General features: G+C 41.8%; 1 long non-coding RNA gene across 1 annotated transcript; it reads left to right on the plus strand.

Moving 5' to 3' along the window:
- The first annotated feature begins 350 nt into the window (after window positions 1-350).
- LOC140389877 (uncharacterized) lies at window positions 351-1918 on the plus strand. Its single transcript, XR_011934502.1, has 2 exons — window positions 351-431; window positions 1707-1918. It is a non-coding gene; the product is annotated as an uncharacterized lncRNA (long non-coding RNA).
- The last annotated feature ends 9470 nt before the right edge of the window (window positions 1919-11388 follow it).

Consider the following 11388-nt stretch of genomic DNA (forward strand, 5'->3'; position numbering starts at 1 on the left):
CAAGAAACAATGTATTGGTAAGAACTCCTTACATATGATAATGACCTTGTCTCCATCAGAGCTGAAAAACCTATCAGCATAATCAGGTCATAATGGGAGCAATCTCGAGCGAATGGCAGACTCTAAAATCCCATCTTCTTAACGAGGTGTGGAAGACTGCGATCTCCCAGGACAATGGAGCGGGCAGGAAGCAGTTTACCCTGGAGGGAAACTGTCCGGAGACTGGAGCTGGCTACCTGGACCTATCAGGAGAAGGGGCGGGACCTGTGGGAACTTTGAAATGCTAACTGACATGCTCACACAAAAGAAGCTGGACTGGAGCGAAAAAACTTGATTTTGGACTATAAAAAGGGTGGTCAAACGGCCATTCGATCACTTAGGATCTTCTGCTCGTGCTGAACTCTCTGCTCCCACAACATCAGCCTTGGATTGTAAGTATCCCGCAGCAGCTTGCTAAGCTCCCGGGACTAGTATAGTGGTTGAGGCTTTGGGGAAAGGGGGTGCATGCTCCTATTTTGTCCTTTTAAAAGATTGCTAAAATTGTGTATGTAAGTTTTACGTTGTGCTGCGATAGTATTCCTTCCATAGTAATAGTCATTAAAGTATAAGATAATTGTGTGTTTTCTGTATTTGGTGGTGGTTGATCTTGGCAATTAATAAATATATGTGTTTGGATTTTGGAATTGGAGTCTGTCTCAATTCCTTCAATCCCTCACGAACGAGCTCTAGCCAAGTCACTCTATTAAAATAATCCTTACCATAAATCCGGTGCCGAGAACTGAGGGAAATCCCTGGGCGATTCGAACCCGCTCACTCAGGAAAGGCTGCCAGGTACAGGTGGGCAGAGGTTTTCCTTTCCTCTCTCTCTTGGGGGTGCTGCTCAGGTGAAGCAGGCGCAGGTGGTAGCGTATCCACCGGTGAGAGAGAGGATCACCCGGGCAGTGGTGGGGCTTGGACGACGGGGTGCCAAGCCTGGTAGAAGCCCACGGGGGTGGAGGTAAAAGGGGATCCCGCTACAGGGGGTAAACCATTTAGGACTGTGATGAGGAGAAATCGCTTCACCCAGAGAGTAGTGAGCCTGTGGAATTCGTTATCACAGAAAGCAGTTGAGGCCACAACATTGTTAGTATGTTTTCAAGATAGAGTTAGATATAGCTCTTGGTGCTAAAGGAATCAAAGGATATGGCGGGGGGGGGGGGGAAGGGGGAACACGTTACTGAGTTAGATGATCAACCATGATCATAATGAATGGTGGAGCAGGTTTAGAGGGTTGTATGGCTTACTCATGCTCTTATTTTCTATGTTTCTAACCTTAAGTAATTTAGTCCTCAATCCTAGCCAAGTCATGTGAAGAAGGGCAAGGTAGAAGAAATGTGCTTCCTTATCAAGGTGATTTCTATGCACAGTTGGCCGATGTTAGAGGCCTTGGTGTACGTCCAGCTGTGCGTTAGGCCATCATGATGTAGCACCTAGAGAGATGCATGAATATGGGGGAGTAAACTTGGTTCAAACTCAAAACGTACTTTAATGGAGCAATTGTTCAGGGCCAAAGGTTCACAACAGGCAGTGATTGCAGATAATTCTCATAAAATGCATGCAAGGATGATCATGATATAATGCAACTTTCCCAAAGGTCAACTTTTTATTCTGTTTTTGCTGCCAATTATTTTTGGAAACTATTAGAGTCCCACTCTTTTTTTTCTCAGGAACCTTTAAAGTGCCACTCGCAGCAAATAAATGAATCATAGTCCATGAAAGATGCTTCCTGATGGGCCTTGCTGAAAAACTGGCGCTGCTGACAGGGAGTACTGACTCTGAAGACTAAGCTCATACTTTTTGGAAGTTAGTTGCACTGCGCTACAATGTGAAACAGAATTTTTTTTATATGGAAAATAACATCTGTTTTTGCACTTAATAATTCACCAGCTTGGTCTAATATTGTGAGAGTAATTGAGACAAAAAAGGATTTATCAAATCATTTGGATGAACTTTTAAACAGCACAATGGGGAAAGCTCCCCTGTATGTGTTGGTAACATTGTTGACAGAATGCTAAGCTTCCTATGATCACTATTTTGAGTGTAATTATAAACATATTTATTCTATATGTACTTCCAATTCTACTAGACATAGCGACTGGAGGAAATCTTACCAATCTGTTTCTGATATCACCAAAGCTTAAAGAACCAGAACGATTCTTACACGGTATCAAGGTATAAACAGATGAACATCCGATCTAGTAGAACGACTATTATCAACTTTACACGTTAACCACAGAGATCCTTTTTTCACAAAAACACAAATCTCCCAAATCACAATGATTAATTGCCACTTTGCCAGCATACTGGATGGCAATCAATACCAGTGGAATAGAACCATCTCCCAACATGAGTCAGTAGGCTGAACTTTCCTCCACTATCCTGTCCCAAATCAGATGGAATAACAGGGTAAATTGAGCAGTGAGGCCTATAAGGATGCTTTCCCATCATAATTTTCCTCTTTCTGCCCTGACTGATAACCCTGCTTGCTGACTTGTGGGAAGATTTTAGTTTATGCGAAGGTGGTCTCCCCCAACAGGGAGGCCCGATGCCATTCAAATGCAATCAGGTGCCTAACTAGGCCAGCGTCAGGCCTCACATCAGATTCAGCCATCAGTAGGGTGGAAATTCCACCTCCAAGATTTTCTGAACAATCAGAGGCCAGAAGCTCTCTTGTGCCGGCAGCGCAGAAGATATGGAGTGGCTGTTGCCAGTAATGCTCTGGTGCCTTCACCAAGGATTATCAGTGCAACCTCATAGATAGGTTAATGGGGTGAGGTGGGATGTTGGAGAGTGGGGGTGGATTCAACCGCTAGCGGAGGCAGGGGGTTTGGTGCAGGGGCAGGGCTGGCCTCTCCTTTCCGATGCTGGATCCCTGGGCCGGGTTCTGAATCAATAAAGGACCCATTGGTGGGATGCTTTCAAAACCAATAGAGTTTTCTGGGTGGCACAGGAGATCCGTGCAAGTCCTTTTTAGAGCCCGCAGCCACCTTTAAATCCTGGTCGGCTCAGGAATAATTGGCTTTAAGTGCTTTGTTAATTAACCTAATTGTCTTTCTGCTGGCAGCGGGCAGGATCCCATGTCAGGCCCTTCTCGCCATGCACTAAATTACCAACAGCATTCGTGACACCAGGAATTGGACAAAGGCACTCCTGTGTGATTCTCCAAGCTCATTGCCATTTTGCCCGCTCTGGCAGGCTCTGTTAAATTCACCCATTATCTATAAATGCCAGTCCAAGGCTGGACCTAGATTCCAAACCATTTTTCTCCTGCCTATTATCATTGCTGCCAAGGGCACCTGCTGGTAATATGTAGGTTAGTAAGAGAAGGCCTCATGTCATTGAATAGAGGAAGAGTGCTAGGTAGAACACTCACAGTATAACAAAAAAGGATAGCAGCTTCTTGAAGATTGAAGTATGTAAGGACAAAAGTATTTAATATAAGCAAATTGTTCTCGTATGCTCCCAGAGAGATGTATTGAATGTCTTTGGCCACAATTCATACAACATTCATGAACCTTTCCCGGTGTAATTTTGCTTGATTAATATGGGGCTGGTAGTCTAATTAATACATCATCTCAGTTTCTGTCAACTGCGCTGATTAAAAATTGAAAAATAGTTGTGGAAGTTATGCTGCTCGTTTAGATGGGGACTCTTTTACAGAAATGTTACAGAGTATTTGGTTGATCTGATATTGAAGAGGCTGTGCTGTCGGGTACACAATGATTAATGTTTCCTGAAGTAGAAAGGGAGAACCTCCTCAAGGGAACTTAGGGATAAGTGACAAATGCTCACACCCCATGAAGAAATTAAGTTGGGATGAGTTCAAGTGGAAATGAAATAATGTCTAAAATAGAGTTTACAATGCAATTATGTAAATGCACAAAACATGATAAAAAAACGTGAGCTTTGGGTTCAAATAATCACATGGGAAATGAAGTTGTGGTGATAATCGAGACTTGGCTACAAAAAAGGCAAGAATAGATTCTGAATATTCCTGGATACAAGATGTTCATGAAGGGTAGGTACGACAGGAAGGGTGGGAGGGAGGGAGGAGGGTTGGCAGTGTTAGAGAATATTACTACAGCACTTGAAGGAGAGAAATTTGTTGGGGGGGTCAAGGACAGAATTTATTTTGTTAGAAACAATACTGGATGTATTCTATAGGTTATCAAACAGTGGGAAAGACGTGGGAGTAAATTTGCATGGAATTTAGAGAGAGGTGCAAAAATTATAGTGCAGATAATGGGGCAATTAAATTATCCTAATATAAAATGTATCTGCAATGATGTAAAGAGCAGAGAGGGGAAGAGTTTCTGATGTGTGTTCTGAAGAATTTCAGTATGTTTCTGGCCCAACCTGGAAGCAGGCAATGCTAGATCTGGCTTTGAGGAATGAGGTGAGCCAGTGGGTTAAATGTCAGTAAGGGAACATTTTGCAAACTTAAATAGTATTTTAAGAGTTGGGTTAGCCATGGAAAAGGACAAGGAACGATCTAAAATAAAAATACTTATTTGGAGGAGGACCACATTTAGTAGGGATCTGTCTCAGTTAAACTAGAATCAAAGATTGGTTGGCAAATCTGCAACTGAACAATGGGCTGCCTTTGAAGAGGAGATGGTTCAATTTTGGGTACAGGTGAGGTATATTCACACAAGGGGAAAAAGTAGGGCAACCAAAGCCAAAGCTATGTGGAGGATGAAAGAAAATATGATGGAGCAAAAAATTGTGGAATGTATCCGATGTCAAGTTGATAGTGTAAGCAAGACTAGGCTGAATATAGAAAGTTCAGAGGGGAAGTGTAAAAGGAAATAAAAGAGGCAAAGAGACTAGCAGCTAACATAAAAGAGGGTCCAAATGTCTCCTGTAGGCATATGAGTAATAAAAGGGTAGTAGAAGAAGGGGTGGGCTGATTAGGAATTAATAAAGGGGGCCCAAACATGGAGTCAGAGAGCATGGCTGAGGTATAAATTGAATATTTTGCATCTGTTTTTAACCAAGAAAGAAGATGCTGCCAAAGCCATAGTGAAAGAGGAGGTAGTTTAGATACTGGATGGGCTACAAACTACTAAAGAGGAGGCATTAGCTTGCTGTATTTAATAAGTTGATAAATTACCAATAATCATCCAAATTGGGGTTAGCCATCTTGGGCTGTGAGTTCAAGTCACTTTAGGATTGAATGCATCTATGAAAGCCAAGGGAAGTAAGGGAGGAAATGGCAGAGGTACTGGCTATAATCTTCCAATCCTCCTTTGATACTGGCATTGTGGCAGATGACTGGAGAATTGTTCCAGAAACTCTTGTTCCAGAAAGGGATAAACAGTTAAAATCTAGCGAGTTTAACCACAGGAGTGGGGAAGCTTTTAGAAATGATAATCCAGGACATGATTAAGCATCATTTGGACAATGGGGGATTAATTATGGAAAGTCAGCCCATATTTGTTGAAGGATAATTGTGGTTAAACAATTTGATTGAGGTTTCAGATGAGGTAACATTGAATGCTGAAGAGGGTAAGGCAGTTTGTTGTGATGCACATGGTGTCATGCAGATATGCTTTCTAAGGCATCGCTTGAACCTTAAGAAAGCCACATGTGATTGAATTTTCCACCATCATTTTAAGTATTACTAATTTATTTGCATGAGAGTGTAATTGAGCTAAAAGAGGATTGGCATAAGTGCTCAGAAAGGAAAAAATTGTAGGGCTACAGAGAAAGCGCAGGAAAGTGGAACTAATTGAGTTGCTCTTGTAGAGAACTGACATAGGCACAAGGGACCAAATAGCCTCCACCTTTGCTGTAACCAATTTGAGATTCTAATTCATCCAAACACCAGCATCACTTACTACATTGAAAATAAAAGTCGATGCCCTGCAAAGTGCAGTGTAAGGAATTTTGGTAATGCCTGAGAATCAATTAAATTAAATTGCACAAATAGACTAATTAAATATTACAAACACAGGAAGCAATCTATCTATTTCTGCACAGAAATATCATTTCATTTAAAGGTCTGGAAATAAACTAATGAAGCTTTTGCCGGTTACTATAGATAAAGAAGACCAAGGACAACCCCAAGTAAAATTACATTAAAGCTATTTTGTTTATTGTAACTTGAAGAGTGCAGTGGGCAGCAGGGTGGCACAGTGGCTAGCACTGCTGCGTCATGGCGCCGAGGACCCAGGTTCGATCAAGGCCCCGGGTCACTGTCCGTGTGGAGTTTGCACATTCTCCCCGTGTCTGCGTGGGTCTCGCCCCCACAACCCAAAGATGTGCAGAGTAGGTGGACTGGCCACGCTAAATTGCCCCTTAATTGGAAAAAAAATAATCGGGTACTCGAAATTTATTTTTAAAAACTTGAAGATTGTGGCTTTAATTTGCCCAAGTTATTTGATGAACTTGCCAATTGCATTTCTGTTGTATGAGGTAATTCATCATTTGCATTTTAACTGCACGGGTTGGAGGTGCTTTGAGTTGTTCAACTTGAAATAAATGATACAGAGTTTTTCATGACATTGCGTGACCCCAAAAAGCTCATAGTGTTAAATGTACCCGCTCCAGCAATGAGAGTTTGTTGTAAGTACTTAACTTTTAAAATATTATAGGTTAAGGGAAAGAATACTCATTTTTACATCACAGAATACTGTAAATCTGCATTAAACATCTAATTTAAAATTTGACAATAAGTTATTAAAGATAAGAACCCAAAGAATGGAAGTGGATAGTAAAGACAAGGTAAGTGAACTTAATCCTGGAACATTAGAGGTAAGTTGGGCACAAGTATCTACAAAATGAGCTTGGGCACCACAAATGGTGACAACTGCAATGACAGTTTGCTCCCAATATAAAGTATTTTATGTTTGTACATTTAGCATTTGTAGTGCACTGTGTACTTGTGAAAGTTTTGGCTAGCTGGAAGCAAAATTCAGTCTTTAATCTCTCAAATGTATTTGATGTTAAATCAGCTTTCAAAATAAATCCTGAAAGAATGACACTCCTGCCCCCTAAATGTCATTATTTAAAATGCAGCAGTATTTTGCTACATTGCAAGAACTTGTATTTATTTTTTTAAGTCACGTCTTCCCCTTATTGAGATTTGAAAGAAGGAAAAGTGTAAACAGGAGAGTTTATGTTTATGTCTAATAGCATTTATAATTAGCATGTGAACAACTAGATCTTCCAAAAAACTCACCTCAATCATTTAAGTCCCAGGAATTGTAGCAGGTATTCCTCAGGGTCGTGTCCCAGACCCAACATTCTTCAACCGCTATGACACAGGAGTCTGTGCTCTACAGGCTGTTCCCAGGGATGCACACCGAGACAAACATCAGCAGTTGCTGGAGGATCATCAATTTGGTGAAAGGCTCTCTTTGGTCTGCCTGAAGCGTGTTGATCTTCAAGTGTAAAGAGTTGTCCCCAATCAAATGTTACAAATGGGCACATTCTGAAGCCCAGGACTACGTGCTGAGGGATGCACTAAATCTTGCGGCAGCACCGCCGAGGCACAATGGGGACGTTCACTGTCTAAGACCTTTCAGCCATTGTTAGCTGAGGGGCTGGGAATTGTATACAACCCCTTTGGGCTGCATGACTTACATTTAATGTGTGCAGTGAATTTTACATGTATCACAATTGTGTTGAAGCACCTCAGAGTGGACTTTGATCTGTGTGGACAACTTAAATACCATTGCACCATTTTGAAATGCCTGTAATGTTTCATTGACTGTATTGAAGCACCTCAGAGTGAAACATGGTGTATGTGCAGAACCTGAATATGATTGCATTTTGTGTAATGGCCATTTTGAAATGTTTGTAATGTTCTTTCGGATATGTTACAAATAAAGTATTTTTTTAAAAAACTGAATGCAGTCTTCAGTGTAATTTGAGACACCTCAGATACTGAAACAGTCCATGTACATTTGCAACAAAATCTACACAACATTCAGTCTTGGGCTGATAAGTAGCATGTTACATTCACACCACGAAAGAATATGGCAATGAACACCTCCAACAAGGGAGAATCTACCATTTCTGCTTGACATTCAATGGCATTACCATAGCTCAATATCCTGGGTTGCCACTGACCAGAAACCTCACTTGATCCGCCATTTAAAGGTCAAATACTGGGAATTCTGAAGAGACTAACACACCTTCTGATGCCCAAAACCTGTACATCATCTACAAGGCAGAAATCAGGTGTGTGATGGAATACTCTCCACTTGCCTGGATGAATGCGACTCCAAAGCATTCAAGAAGCTTCATCTAGGACAACCAGCTCACTTGATTGGCACCTCATCCACCACCTTGAACATTCACATAGTCCATCAGCAGTGCACAGTGGCTGCAGTGTGTACCATCTACAAGATGCAAAGCAGCAATTTGCTGAGCCTCCTTCAACAGCACCTCCAAACCCACAACCATCAGTACCTAGAAGAACAAGGACAGCAGATGCAGGTGAATGCTAAGTTCCTCTCCAAGCTACACACCTCTTGACTCTGAACTCTAACACTGTTCCCTCTGTTACCGGATCAAAAACATGGATCTTCCTTCCTAACAGCACTGTGGATGTACGTACACCACAAGGACAGCAATGTTCAATAAAGTGGCTCACCACCATCTTCTCAAAGGCAATTAGGGCAAGAAAAACTGGCCTTGCCAGAGATGCCCACTTCCCGTAAAATAAAAAATGTAACAATGGCTCAGAACCTTATGGAAACAGGTTTGTGACACGACTGCAAGAATCCATAGCTGAAAATATACATAGATTTTGCTTGTACTTTCTGATTTCCCAAGTATTATCTGAATGAGAGCAACGAAAAGCAAGGTCATATTATTTTTATAGCTAATTGGATTTTGTTTATTGTCACGTGTACCGAGGTACAGTGAAAAGTATTTTTCTGCGAGCAGCTCAACAGATCATTAAGTACAAGAAAAGAAAAAGAAATAAAAGAAAATACATAATAGGGCAACACAAGGTACACAATGTAACTAGATAACACTGGCATCGGGTTGAAGCATACAGGGGTGTAGTGTTAATCAGGTCAGTCCATAAGAGGGTCGTTTAGGAGTCTGGTAGTAGCGGGGAAGAAGCTGTTTTTGAGTCTCTTCATGCGTGTTCTCAGACTTTTGCATCTCCTGCCCGATGGAAGAAGAGTGAGTAAGCTGGGTGGGAGGGGTCTTTGATTATGCTGCCTGCTTTCCCCACGCAGCGGGAGGTGGAGATGGAGTCAATGGATGGGAGGCAGGTTTGTGTGATGGACTGGGCTGTGTTCACGACTCTCTGAAGTTTCTTGCGGTCTTGGGCCGAGCAGTTGCCATACCAGGCTGTGATACAGCCAGATAGGATGCTTTCTAAGGCGCATCTGTAAAAGTTGGTAAGAGTTAATATGGACATGCCAAATTTCCTTAGTTTCCTGAGGAAGTATAGGCGCTGTTGTGCTTTCTTGGTGGTAGCGTCGATGTGGGTGGACCAGGACAGATTTTTGGAGATGTGTACCCCTAGGAATTTTAAACTGCTAACCATCTCAACCTCGGCCCCGTTGATGCTGACAGGGGTGTGTACAGTACTTTTCTTCCTGAAGTCAATGACCAGCTCTTTAGTTTTGCTGGCATTGATGGATAGATTGTTGTCACTGCACCACTCCACTAGGTTCTCTATCACTCGTGTATTCTGACTCGTCGTTATTCGAGATCCGGCTCACTATTGGCGTATCAACAGCAAACTTGTAGATGGAATTGGAACCAAATGTTGCCATGTAGTCGTGTGTGTACAGGGAGTATAGTAGGGGGCTAAGTACACAGCCTTGCGGGACCCCGGTATTGAGGACTATTATGGAGGTGGTGTTGTTGTTTTTTTCTTGCTGATTGTGGTCTGTGGGTGAGAAAGTCGAAGATCCAGTTGCAGAGTGAGGAGCCAAGTCCTAGGTTTTGGAGCTTTGATATGAGTTTGGCTGGGGTTATGGTGTTGAAGGCGGAGCTGTAGTCAATAAATAGGAATCTGATGTTGGAGTCCTTGTTGTCGAGATGCTCTAGGGATGAGGGTAGAGCCAGGGAGATGGTGTCTGCTGTAGACCAGTTAAGGCAGTATGGTAATTGCAGTGGATCATGGCGTTCTGGGAGTATGGAGGTGATGCGCTTCATGACCAACTTCTCGAAGCACTTCATTACGACTGAAATCAGGGCCATGATGGTGTTCTTTTTGAGGCAGGTGTGGACCTCAGAGCGGAGTAGGGACAGGTTAAAGATGTCTGCGAACACATCTGCCAGCTGATTGTCAGAGTTTCAACAAATCTCCTCAAATGTTACAAGACAGAACAAATTTAGAAATATATTCAAAGCAGAAGAGAGAAATTCTAATAGTGCAGGGCAGTTCAAATGCTGTTGTTCTCTTTTAATATTGGGAACTCAAATAAGTGTTTACAAAAGCTCCAGCTTTGAGGGGAATATTTCAAATATTGCGTTATTTTCTGACTTCCATTTCAGCTCTCTGCATTTTGGAACAAGATGTTCAGCTGATTTCAGCAAATGGTTCCATGGAGAGTATCACTGGCATCTTTTTACATCCTGGATACCAGACATGAGACACCAGTATTGGCAAAATATTTTATTTTTTTGCTTTACTTTTTCAATTAAAAAGAATAATTAGAACTTGAAGACATAAATATACTGCAAAATTACAGAAGTTCCACATATCGTGATTAGAGTTATCGGAGCCAAAGGTTCTTTGCCGTTAGCCATTCAGAAACAAGATCCAGTCATCAAGCTAATGATGCACTCACAATGACTGGTTTCCAAAAGTTGTCACAGGCTTGGGAGCATAATCCCAAACTGCATACAGAATGATTTTTTTTAAAAAACCATCCAGCATGGTGGGATTCGAGCTCGGGACCCCAGAACATTGTTCTAGGTTTGTGTTTTACCAGTTCAGTGAACTGGAGCACTAGACCACAGGAGGAACCAAAACTTTCCAAGGTTCTCCTTTCAACCCGGGATAACTGCTTGGAAAGCAACTACGCTCACAACTAATAGTTACCCAATTGCATCTTTTAACATAAATACCCAAATGAAGATACCTTGATGTGCATGTATCCCAGAAGGAACAAACAGTAAAATGGGGAAATAAGAATACTTGTCTGAACTGGTCTTGTATACTTTTAAATGGAACACCAGAAAACGGGGCAATAAGAATACTGGTCTGGACTGTTTTATTTCCTTCTAGGGTGGTAGAGAGGGTCAAACCTGAGTTTTTGTGTATCATTTTCAGGGGAGAAATTGCACTAGAGAATCAATTGTGTAACTGGGTCAAATTTAAACTCAGAGACCTCATAGTAATTCTAATATCTTAAAATACTGCTTCAG

The sequence above is a fragment of the Scyliorhinus torazame genome, chromosome 14 (genome assembly GCF_047496885.1).
Source record: "Scyliorhinus torazame isolate Kashiwa2021f chromosome 14, sScyTor2.1, whole genome shotgun sequence".
NCBI classification, from domain to species: domain Eukaryota; kingdom Metazoa; phylum Chordata; class Chondrichthyes; order Carcharhiniformes; family Scyliorhinidae; genus Scyliorhinus; species Scyliorhinus torazame.